Source organism: Lissotriton helveticus, chromosome 11, assembly GCF_964261635.1.
Source record: "Lissotriton helveticus chromosome 11, aLisHel1.1, whole genome shotgun sequence".
NCBI classification, from domain to species: Eukaryota; Metazoa; Chordata; class Amphibia; order Caudata; family Salamandridae; genus Lissotriton; species Lissotriton helveticus.
The window spans coordinates 770,875,091-770,888,484 of NC_136072.1; the positions used below are offsets into that span (position 1 = coordinate 770,875,091).

Sequence of the window (13,394 nt, forward strand, 5' to 3'; positions counted from 1 at the left end):
GGCTTAGCTCTGGATCAGATCCCAGGACTTTAGTCACCCCTCTGCTGAGTCACGTTAAAGGCTCTACCCCCCCAGCAGTGGTTAACAAAGATTTCCCCACACAAAAAGAGTAATTAAAAGTGCTCCCCTCGGTCCCTGAGAAGGAAGGGGTTGAAGAAAATCTGCATCAACTAATTAGTTGTCACACTGTACCAGTGCTGAGACATCTCAGGACCACTGAACATAGGAGGAAGCCCAGACGACTGAAGGCAGCACAGGAGGGGGCTTCTCTTAGACTTTTTCGGTAGTAAAGCCCCTGGCAGCGATGTCAGCGAGGGCAGAGCTGAGGCTCCCAGAGAAGATGTGACTAGTGACTTCTGGAAGATGCCAATTTTGACTATCCTAGCATCCTGCACAGGAGGGTTGGGACAGGGTTGGAAAGGGGACATTGTACCCTATCATTGACCAGGGGTGTCTGACTTCTAGAACCTTCTACACCCATTTAAAAACTCCTGCACAAGGGAGAGAGAAGCCTTTTGTGCTTTTATCTCTTGGACTCTGGTCACTGGCACTGGGACCGTAATGGTGGCAGAAGCCATGGCAACCTGGAGGAATAAACTGCCTGATGCCCTTAGGGACTAAGGACTCTGCCTCCAGTTGACCCCAGGACCAGTGGGACTCTGCAAGGGCCAGTAAGATTGACCCCCTTAAGCACCTGAGGACCAGTTGGCCAAAAGATCTGGACTCTGTGCCCAAGCAGAGGAGAGTAGCACTAGAGAAGAAAGACCAAGAAAAAAGCTGGGGCAGGGAGCCAGTAGAACCAGTGAACTGCGTGAATTTGCCCTTTCTTGGCCACGCAGGGTGATAAATACAAAAAGAACAATGGATGGACAGAATGCTAAACAATGTCAAACATTCACCCCAGTACATTGATATGGGCCTAAATCCATCATTTTATTGCTCCCCATACCATTACAGTTTAAACCCAACCATATGCAAATGAGTCTTGACTCTGCACCCCATGGGAACGATCCAGCCAAACTGCCAGGCCAGGTCCTCCCTGGACCACTAACAAGCATCCAGGGACCGGTTTCAGGGTATCACCCCTCATCAAACACAAGGAGATGATGGACGGAACGCTGAAACTTTTCAGACACTCACCCCCAGTCACAGATCTGGGTTGAATCCATCATCAATCTTTAGCTCACTTCACCACCTCAGTTTAGACCCAGCTACATGCAAATCAGTCTTGACCTTGTGCCTCATGGGAACAGTCCAGCCCGAACTGCCAAGCCAGGTCTTTCCTGAACCGGAAACAAGCATCCTGGGACCGGTTTCTGGGTAATAACCTTCATTAGCCAGGATAGCTTGAATCCAGTGGCAAAGTGAGCAAGGGACTCCCGTCTGGGCATACCCTGCCAACTAAGGGCAAACAAAGCAAACACAAGGAGATGATGGACGAAGCAATGAAACATTTCAGACAGTCACCCCAGTCACAGATATGGGTTGAATCCATCATCATTCTTTAGCTCACTTCGCCACCTCAGTTCAGTCACAGCTATATGCAAATCAGTCTTGACTCTGTGCCTCATGGGAACAGTCCAGCCCAAGCTGCAAAGCCAGGTCTTCCCAGAACGGAAACAAGCATCCTGGGACTGGTTTCTGGGTAACACCTTTTATCAGCCATGCTAGCTTTACTCCAATGGCATGTAGAGCATGGGGCCAATGTCAGGGCATACCCTTCCCACTCGAGGTGACACATGTAAAAAATCAGTTGATGGACAGAATGCCGAACAATGTCAAACATTTTGCCTAGTACAGAGATCTGGGCCTAATCCATCTTTTTTAGCTTCCCATGCCATTCCAGATTAAACCCAGGCATATGAAAATCAGTCTTGACTCTGCTCCCCATGAAAACAGTCCAGCCCGAACTGCCAGGTGAGGTGGTCCCTGGCCTGGATACAAGCATCCTTAGACTGGTTTTGGGGTATCACCCCATATCAGCCAAGTTAGCTTGACTCCATTGGCATGGAGAGCTCGGTACCCACAGCTGGGCATTCCCATCCCACTCGGGGTGACAAATGCAATCAGAACAATTGATGGACAGAATGCTGAACAATGTCAAACATTCACCCCAGTACAGAGATCTGGGCCTAAATCCTGCTGGAACTGCTTTTGGTGGCTAGAGCTTGCCATCATGAGTAAAATGAGACCAGGATCATCCGAATCCGCCCAACCGGGCTCAATTTATGGAACTTTTAAGATTAGTACCTTTTGACACACAGCAAGGATCGAAATGAGTGCAGCTCTGCGGCATCTTTGCGCGCTTGGTCCAACCTCCCCAGGCTCTCTATTGTCTCCTGTGACCCCATCCTATAAGCTGTACACCCTGTAAAGAGACCCCATCTCTGGCCCAGAATCAATGGAGGAGGGGGAGCGCCTTTGTGCCCCACCCCAGAGAAGGTGGGCTTTCTCCCACTTCTGTTGACTGTGGGGAGCGGGATGGCCACCACAAAAGCAATACCCTACCCGCATGGCAGGGAAAACAAATAGTGCTGAGCGGGGGGAGGGGGGGTAGCTGACAGGGACAGCTAGGAGTTGGCACTCCCGACTGCCTCCAATTGGGAAGCTCCCGGGTGTCCAGTGGGCACTGGCACCAGGGCTTAAAAACAAACAAAAAGAAAAACTAAGTGGCTTTTCCCAGCACAGCAAGAGGGCTGCTAATAAAATATTAATTGCTTTTCGGAGGGGTGCACTGCCTAAAGTCTCAGAAAAGGTTTATACGAATTAGCATATTTTACTTGCCTTGTGGTGGCCCCAGGTCAGCAGTGCACTATCAAAACCCAAGTAGAGCCATCATTTTGGTAACCTCAGAGACATACCCCCAGATGCATCAAGCACCCATTCTGCGAATTCTAAGTTGCAAAAAATACCGAATCGCAAATAGGAATTCGCAGAATGGGATGCATCAAAAATTGCAATAAAAAATGAGATTCGCAATCGGCCGCAATCGCGAATGCAAATTTCCTAAAATCGCAGAAAAATCGCAGAATCTCCTTTCTTCCCACCCGAAATTGTGATTCCGCAATTACCGAAATCGCAAATTGCGAGATCGCAAAAACGGGAAGTTGCATTTTGAGCACAATGATGACATCACAACCAGGAAGTAGCCAGTTCCCTCACTCATTCTGAACACAGAGCTGGAGAGAGGAAGAGGCAGAGCAGTGAGCTCCATCAGACACACCCTGCAGCCCCACTACAGGACATACATCAAATTCCATAATGTCCCAGGATGCAGCAGGAGAGGCAGGAAGGGAAAAATAAAATTTTCAGAACAGGAGCTGGAGTTCCTGATCCAGGGAGTCAGCAGGGACCATGATCCCCTCTTTGGGAAGAAATCCAGGAAGGTGCCTGAAGCAGACAAGAGGCGCATTTGGCAGCGCATCAGGGCGAAGGTGAACTCTGTGGGAGTGACCCAGCGCTCAATTGATGAGCTAAAGAAGAGGTGGTATGACCTCAGAGGCCGTGCAAAAGAACGCATAGCAGAGAGGCTGGGGGAGCAACATGCCACGGGAGGAGGAGACCCCACAGTTGCGGACAATACTCCACTTGAGGACCTTGTGGAGGATACCATAAACACTGCAGCCTGCGTGGGGGTCACTCGGCTGGACACCTCCCGATCCACACAACAATCCCAAGGTAAGACCCCTAACAATGCCCATGCCCCCAGAGCTAGACATTTGATAACCCCAGTAATGCAGGCCATGCACATCAGAAACGCCATATTGCATTGTGGGACCTGTAGTGTGACAATAGTTCCCTGATAGCCACACAAAGCCAGACCTGTCAAGTGAAACATATCCCTAAAGCCAGTCAGGGAATGCAAGCATGCATGCATGTTGCAACATCCCATGTGCAAGATACATATCATTAATCATGCACCCATTTACATCACAGGTGCTGCAGAACAACCCAGCACAGACAGCGAGGCACTCCAAATTGAGGAGAACCCTGAGGACACCGAGGGAGAGAGCCATCCTTCCCCACGACCTGGACCATCACAACCACCAGCACCAGTACCACTTCCTCCCCATGCGGACAGGGCCATCCCTGCAGCCACAGGAGGACAGCAACCACCCCATGTGACACCCATGGCAGTGGTACAGGCCACACCACCACCCAGGAGGCAGACATGGCGCACAGCCACTGTGCGGTCGCAGTCCAGCGGCCTGATGAGGCAGCAGTGCAACGCGGCAACTCGCGCTGGCAGGGGACAAACATGTGCAAGATCCAGGCCTGGGTATAGAACGCCGGATGCTAGCTGTCCACCAAAAGCAAGCACAGCACATGGCAGCCATGTAGCTGCAGCTTTATAAGACTGCGCGCAATGTGAGCCAGCTCACGGAACGCGTGAAGGTGTTGACGGCTACAGTCAGGGAGAACAGCCAAATCATGGTGTCACAGCAGGACATCACCCGTCGCCGCCACCGCCAGCTGCTGACCTGGCTGTCAGCATATACCAGATCAAACCACCTGATCGGTAATGCGACCTCCCAACTTTCACGCCAGTCCCTGGCGATGCAAATTCAGATGGTGCAATGCTTCCAGGATGTTGCTAGGGCGTTGGAACAGGTCACAACCGCTGTCCAGAATCAGCAGGCGTGTGGCCATGGCCATGCAAGGGGGGGGGGGATGATGCCAGTGAGGGCACATCCAGTCTGAGCAGCCTGTCCGTGCCGGTGGTAACGGAACGCCGCCGCACACCAGGCCCAGTGCAGCATCACGGGCCAATACTGGCGAGGAGGATGTGGAGAGGCGACTGGGTGCGTCCGGCCGGAGGCGCCAGTGATTGCATGTACTCTAGCAGCAGTGCCATGCTGATATGACAAGCACGCCTGCTTCGCTATCATGGGGCTGTATGAGGAAATACAGTTTTCATGTATTGTGAAAAAAAAGTTAATGAAATATTTTTGTCCAAAAAATAATAAGAATTTATTTCAAACGTAAATCCGACTCATGTCATTATTTCATTTGGCATGCATGAGTGCAGTGTTGTGTGAGGAATATGGGTGCACTAGAAATAGTTCATTGTGATGCTGTTGCGGCGCCTGTGTCCTTCTGCAGGATTCTCCCAGCATGCATGATGCACATGTGCAGGTGGGCGGTTGTCCCCCTCTGACTCACTGCCAGAGATCTCCACAGGTATCCTCCTCTTGGTAGCAATATTGTGGAGTATGGCACACACGGCCACGATGCGGCAGCAGACCTCAGGCTGGTATTTGAGGGCCCCAACAGCCTTATGTAGGATGCGGAATCGGCTCTTTAACAGCCCAAATGTCCGTTCAATACAATTTCTAGTGCGAATGTGTGCAGCATTGTAACGCCGTTCCTGTGGTGTGGCAGGGTTGAGGTATGGGGTGAGGAGGTACTCACGGAGGCCCTAGGCGCTTTCACCTGAAGGGAAGGAGCAGAGGGTCAGTGCCTGTTATGCGCAGCTACATGGTCTTGACGTACTGTATGTGGGCATGTGTACTTACCTAGGAGGTGTTCTTCGCCAAAGTCACCCCTGGCCAAGCGGGTGTGTATGCCACTGTGCCGGAAGATGAAGGAATCATGCGTGCTCCCCGGGTATTGGGCCACTATCTCAGTGATGATTGTCTTTGCATTGCAGACCATCTGGATGTTCAGTGAGTGGTAGGACTTGCGGTTCCGGTACATGTACTCTGTCTCAGATGTGGATGTGGGTACAGTCAATGCATCCAATTACATGGGGAAATTGCGCAATGTTGTAGAAGGCAAGCTTTGTTTGATTTAAGTCCTGTTGGGTGGTGGGGAAGGTTATGTAGTGGTGTATCCGGGTCAGCATGGCGTCCAGGAAACACCGTAGGCAGCGTGACAGTGTGCTCTGGGAGATCCCCCCTGCATATGCAACTATCCCTGGAAGCTTCTGGAGGCCAGGAGGTGCAGGCAGCACAGGACCTGGACATGGGTGGGCACGGCATTGGTCCTCCTTGTTGGGTGCTGCATCAGGGGTCAAGAATATTTACAACAAGGGGTGGTAAGGGACAGAGTCTCTGAATTAAGCAGAATACTCTCACCCAGTCAAAAGATCAGGGCTAGATCCAACACCGTTTTTTAGCTCATTGCACGATCCCAGTTTCAGAACCTGGCTGTATGCAAATTAGTCTGTTCCTGTCCCAGTGCATGATGGGAACAGGGCAAGCCAAACTACAAAAGCCAATTCTTACACTGGGAAGGAAACAAGCTTCCGGGGACCGGTTTCTGGCATTACAGCCGTCTTCGGCCCGGCTTGCTTGAATCCTGATGGTGCAATGAGCAAGGGACTCATGTCTGAGTATACCCTTCCACGCTTAGGGTGGACACAAATATTTACAACAAGGGGTGGTGAGGGACAGAGTCTCTGAATTAAGCAGAATACTCTCACCCAGTCAAAAGATCAGGGCTAGATCTAACACCGTTTTTTAGCTCATTGCACCATCCCAGTTTCAGAACCTGGCTGTATGCAAATTAGTCTGTTCCTGTCCCAGTGCATGATGGGAACAGGGCAAACCAAACTACAAAAGCCAATTCTTACACTGGGAAGGAAACAAGCTTCCGGGGACCGGTTTCTGGCATTACAGCCGTCTTCGGCCCGGCTTGCTTGAATCCTGATGGTGCAATGAGCAAGGGACTCATGTCTGAGTATACCCTTCCACGCTTAGGGTGGACAAAAATATTTACAACAAGGGGTGGTGAGGGACAGAGTCTCTGAATTAAGCAGAATACTCTCACCCAGTCAAAAGATCAGGGCTAGATCCAACACCGTTTTTTAGCTCATTGCACCATCCCAGTTTCAGAACCTGGCTGTATGCAAATTAGTCTGTTCCTGTCCCAGTGCATGATGGGAACAGGGCAAACCAAACTACAAAAGCCAATTCTTACACTGGGAAGGAAACAAGCTTCCGGGGACCGGTTTCTGGCATTACAGCCGTCTTCGGCCCGGCTTGCTTGAATCCTGATGGTGCAATGAGCAAGGGACTCATGTCTGAGTATACCCTTCCACGCTTAGGGTGGACAAAAATATTTACAACAAGGGGTGGTGAGGGACAGAGTCTCTGAATTAAGCAGAATACTCTCACCCAGTCAAAAGATCAGGGCTAGATCCAACACCGTTTTTTAGCTCATTGCACCATCCCAGTTTCAGAACCTGGCTGTATGCAAATTAGTCTGTTCCTGTCCCAGGGCATGATGGGAACAGGGCAAACCAAACTACAAAAGCCAATTCTTACACTGGGAAGGAAACAAGCTTCCGGGGACCGGTTTCTGGCATTACAGCCGTCTTCGGCCCGGCTTGCTTGAATCCTGATGGTGCAATGAGCAAGGGACTCATGTCTGAGTATACCCTTCCACGCTTAGGGTGGACAAAAATATTTACAACAAGGGGTGGTGAGGGACAGAGTCTCTGAATTAAGCAGAATACTCTCACCCAGTTAAAAGATCAGGGCTAGATCCAACACCGTTTTTTAGCTCATTGCACCATCCCAGTTTCAGAACCTGGCTGTATGCAAATTAGTCTGTTCCTGTCCCAGTGCATGATGGGAACAGGGCAAACCAAACTACAAAAGCCAATTCTTACACTGGGAAGGAAACAAGCTTCCGGGGACCGGTTTCTGGCATTACAGCCGTCTTCGGCCCGGCTTGCTTGAATCCTGATGGTGCAATGAGCAAGGGACTCATGTCTGAGTATACCCTTCCACGCTTAGGGTGGACAAAAATATTTACAACAAGGGGTGGTGAGGGACAGAGTCTCTGAATTAAGCAGAATACTCTCACCCAGTCAAAAGATCAGGGCTAGATCCAACACCGTTTTTTAGCTCATTGCACCATCCCAGTTTCAGAACCTGGCTGTATGCAAATTAGTCTGTTCCTGTCCCAGTGCATGATGGGAACAGGGCAAACCAAACTACAAAAGCCAATTCTTACACTGGGAAGGAAACAAGCTTCCGGGGACCGGTTTCTGGCATTACAGCCGTCTTCGGCCCGGCTTGCTTGAATCCTGATGGTGCAATGAGCAAGGGACTCATGTCTGAGTATACCCTTCCACGCTTAGGGTGGACAAAAATATTTACAACAAGGGGTGGTGAGGGACAGAGTCTCTGAATTAAGCAGAATACTCTCACCCAGTCAAAAGATCAGGGCTAGATCCAACACCGTTTTTTTAGCTCATTGCACCATCCCAGTTTCAGAACCTGGCTGTATGCAAATTAGTCTGTTCCTGTCCCAGTGCATGATGGGAACAGGGCAAACCAAACTACAAAAGCCAATTCTTACACTGGGAAGGAAACAAGCTTCCGGGGACCGGTTTCTGGCATTACAGCCGTCTTCGGCCCGGCTTGCTTGAATCCTGATGGTGCAATGAGCAAGGGACTCATGTCTGAGTATACCCTTCCACGCTTAGGGTGGACAAAAATATTTACAACAAGGGGTGGTGAGGGACAGAGTCTCTGAATTAAGCAGAATACTCTCACCCAGTCAAAAGATCAGGGCTAGATCCAACACCGTTTTTTAGCTCATTGCACCATCCCAGTTTCAGAACCTGGCTGTATGCAAATTAGTCTGTTCCTGTCCCAGTGCATGATGGGAACAGGGCAAACCAAACTACAAAAGCCAATTCTTACACTGGGAAGGAAACAAGCTTCCGGGGACCGGTTTCTGGCATTACAGCCGTCTTCGGCCCGGCTTGCTTGAATCCTGATGGTGCAATGAGCAAGGGACTCATGTCTGAGTATACCCTTCCACGCTTAGGGTGGACAAAAATATTTACAACAAGGGGTGGTGAGGGACAGAGTCTCTGAATTAAGCAGAATACTCTCACCCAGTCAAAAGATCAGGGCTAGATCCAACACCGTTTTTTAGCTCATTGCACCATCCCAGTTTCAGAACCTGGCTGTATGCAAATTAGTCTGTTCCTGTCCCAGTGCATGATGGGAACAGGGCAAACCAAACTACAAAAGCCAATTCTTACACTGGGAAGGAAACAAGCTTCCGGGGACCGGTTTCTGGCATTACAGCCGTCTTCGGCCCGGCTTGCTTGAATCCTGATGGTGCAATGAGCAAGGGACTCATGTCTGAGTATACCCTTCCACGCTTAGGGTGGACAAAAATATTTACAACAAGGGGTGGTGAGGGACAGAGTCTCTGAATTAAGCAGAATACTCTCACCCAGTCAAAAGATCAGGGCTAGATCCAACACCGTTTTTTAGCTCATTGCACCATCCCAGTTTCAGAACCTGGCTGTATGCAAATTAGTCTGTTCCTGTCCCAGTGCATGATGGGAACAGGGCAAACCAAACTACAAAAGCCAATTCTTACACTGGGAAGGAAACAAGCTTCCGGGGACCGGTTTCTGGCATTACAGCCGTCTTCGGCCCGGCTTGCTTGAATCCTGATGGTGCAATGAGCAAGGGACTCATGTCTGAGTATACCCTTCCACGCTTAGGGTGGACAAAAATATTTACAACAAGGGGTGGTGAGGGACAGAGTCTCTGAATTAAGCAGAATACTCTCACCCAGTCAAAAGATCAGGGCTAGATCCAACACCGTTTTTTAGCTCATTGCACCATCCCAGTTTCAGAACCTGGCTGTATGCAAATTAGTCTGTTCCTGTCCCAGTGCATGATGGGAACAGGGCAAACCAAACTAGGGGTCAAGGTCTCTGATGAGCTTGTGAATCATTGCCCCATTTAGCCTGTATTTGGAGTATATCTCCTCTTCAGTCTGGCCCAGGAGTGCTTTCCGCAGCCGGAAGATGCTCTCCTGAATCCTGCGTTGGTTCCGGGCTGCACGCTGGAGCCTCAGCCGCCTTGCCACGATGTATAGACCTGGCATTGTGAATGTACTCATGCTACTACTGTGTCTCCTTAAGTGTGTTTGTTTTGCTCCGCCCATTGTTCCTGTTTGAATTATTTTTTTTTTGTTCCCAATTGAACTTCATGGTTACCACCTGGTTTGACTTCTCCTTAAATTGCGACTCGCATTTAGCGATTTTGGGCTTTTTCGCAATTTGCGATGTTTGATGAATTGTATTTGCGACTTATTTGCGAATTCGCAGAATTAGTGGAAAATCGCTATTACAGATTCGCTAAGGGGGGTCCACATTGATTCTGCAAATTTATGTTTGCGAAATCGCAATTTGGTGGGTTTTTGCTTCATGAATTGCCGAAGCGGAAATTGCGATCGCAATTGCTGTTTCACAGCTGTTGCGATCGCAATTTCGGTTAGTGAATCTATGCCATAGTGTCAGGTCTTTAAAAATGTTGTGGGGGGGAACTGTTGCACTCCTGCAACTTCCCCTCCCCTCCGACACACACACACACTTATTTTAATGTTTTTCATGATATTTAAACACTCCCAAGGCTGGAGCATTTGGTCTACAGCTGGGAGTACAGCACGCACTACGGGCTGGTTTAAGGGGTGCATTTTATGTTGCCTAAAGGTGTATAAAAAGAACGCAGAAATGTATTGCTTTATTGAAAAAAAATGCATTATTAACCCTTTATGTTCATAGTGCTTTTTGATCAACGTTGGAATGCTTTATGAACCTTAAGGATTTCATTTACACATGATTAATGGTTATAGTGAAAGGTTGCTGATGTTTAACAAGTGGATTGTTTGCCTTGTAACATGGTGCACCTTTGATAAAGCCAATATGCTTAACTTTTATGTTGCGATAACCCTTGATAAAGTCAACAGGCCTGTTTTAATTAAAGTGGTACCCTCCTATACTGTGATGTGCTATCTGGTATAGGTGAGGGGGAACTAAGATTTTAAGGGTAATGGCCCTTTAGGGTTGAAATGGTATTAAAAAATGCCATCTAAGGTATTCTTAATCTGCTTTATATATATATTTGTAAATTATTGTGTCGTTTTTAGTAGTGTGTGTGTGTAATAAATATATTTTTCCTTTTTCTAAACAAAAAGCACTGACTCAATAATAATTTACTGAGTGTTAATATGGCAGGCCAGGGAATTGTGATTACTAGCTTTACATTACCTCCCCGTAATGGGCCTTGTGCTACTCTGGTTTGCCAGCCTGAGAGTCAAGTGCTACAATGGGTTCCCAATAAAGGGAAATTGTGACCTATTTCTTGTGCACGTCTCACACCCTGCAGAACTGATAACCCAATTTCCTACATGCATATTTTTCCATCCTGGGGCCTGCCAACCCAATCACAAACAACATTTAAATAGTTGCCATGTGCAGAGAGACAAGAAAAAAAGCTGACCTGTCTTCATTACATGGCATTGGCCAGAAAATCAGTTTGGGTGAAAGTGCTTTCTCAGCTTCTCTATAAGGACTTTCACCAAATCAATTGCTGGCAAGAATGGTAGGGATTCTAGAGTGTGTTAGCTTGTTTCCCTGGTGGGGTAGAGGCAAGTAGTTCGTGAAATGAGGAGGCAACATGCACTAGAGTGTGTAAACCTGTCTGGATATTAGCATAACCTTTACTTTTTTATTATAGTACACACCACAAAACAAACAGTGTTATTCTCAACGTTGTTAAGTGTATTGCTGTTAGAAAGATGATAAGCCAATTCCATTATTAGGGAATCGAAATGTGTGACCTGTTGATTACATTAAACTGAGACCTCTTTCGTAAATGCTGATTCAAATGAGTTATTCTAATCACTCTGAGATCAAGAAATTACAAAAGTAGTACAGAAATTATTCAAGTTGAGAAAGTACTATGAAAATGACAGGAAAGGGTGGACAATGATGACATATGTACTGAATGTTACAATGTTTACTATATCTTGAGTACCATGTCCTCTCATGATTATCTCTTTTAGGTAAGACGGACTTTTGGGTGCATCCTGAGATCAACATTGTTACTATCTTTGGCATTAGCATCTGTTATTAAACCGGGGGTTGGTCCTGTGTGTGTGACAAGCTGGGGGAGGGTGGCTTCAATTGCTGATTCTTCTTCTACCATCTATGGCCATCTTTGCGGTTTCAGGGTGGATCTGCTAGTGCATTCACCCTTAGCAAAAAATGTCTTTTGTAGCAGTACTCTAGAGGAAATCCAACAACCTATGACACTCGTCATAAATTATTTTCCTTTGGTAAATGGTGGTTTAGATGTTGAGTGACTGGATACATTAGTAGTACATCATCAAAGGAGGCAAGACTCCCAAAAATAAAATAAAAATGGATCTGATCTAGTACTCATGTTCCAATGATAGACCTGAAGTGAACTTAGAAAAATAACTGTGAACTTGACTACAAATTTGATCCAAATCTAGAGAGTAAAATTGTGTTGACACACATTTACTAATCTTTTTCTTTGCTTAATGCGTTCTTAAGTAGCAAAGATGATCTGATTTACAAAGGTTTTGCCAACAGTTATGAGTGTCTTTAGAAAGGAATGATGAGCCTGATTTATAAAGGATTTGATTAGCCATGAAATGGCCGTACTTTGTCATATCCTCTCTTCTTTTGCTCCAATATGCTACTATTTTCTTTCTTAATAATTGTATTTATGATACTAAAGCTGGTCTTTTGGTGGATATTTAAATGCTTCATGTGTTATTTTAATACAATCTTTAATGTGTAATGTTTTTTGAAAAACATTGAATTTTTTTTTTTAACAAATCACATTCTGGGGATCATTTATCTTGTGGTGAGCGGCCTAATAGCCTGCTACTGTGGCACTAGATGGCTCACTCTAATAATGCAGGCCTTCTAACACATAAGCCCAAATAGCCATGTGGCAGATAGGACACCAATAAAAGATCTCATAAGGTGGATCTAGCTGAGAATCTGCCATCAGAAAATTGGTGGTACAAAAGGGGGTGGTGATGAAATTGAGCAAGGGACTCACGTCTGAGCATACCCTGCCACACTTATGGCGGCCAAAAGCGGTACAAAAGGGAGTGGTGATGAAAATTGGTGGTCCTGCCACCTCTAAAGGAGGTGAGGTATCTGTTAGTTTGCCAGGTTGAGAGATCACTGATTTAAGGAGGTTCACCCAATCCACCAAAATTCGAAATGCCCCTTTCTGTATTTCATTTAAGTGTTATTTCGTTCCCAAATGAACAGCACACATAAATTAACTAGCGCTATAGACTGATAGGAAACAACATAATGGAAGAACGTAGGGCTGAACAATATTTCATGAACTTCCAGAGCTAATTTTACACAACACATTTGTGTGGGGATTCTCACATTAAAATGTAACTTTTCAGAGGTTCTACATCTCGAAAACCTTTATTGAGTAAGTTGTCACCAGAAACCTTAGATAGCCTAGTTAAGTTGGAGAAATGTCCCCCCCAAAACCCCAAAGCAGGCATAAGTAAAGTTGCCCAACTTCCTGCAGTTGCAGTGCTTGATAAAGTGCTGCATCTAAAGCTGGCCC

The 13,394-nt window shown here is 47.1% G+C and overlaps 1 protein-coding gene across 1 annotated transcript in view; it reads left to right on the forward strand.

Moving 5' to 3' along the window:
• LOC144791871 (gastrokine-1-like) overlaps positions 1-13,394 on the forward strand; it is an 84,941-nt gene that overhangs the window by 69,131 nt on the left and 2,416 nt on the right. The gene's annotated exons all lie outside the window — the stretch shown is intronic.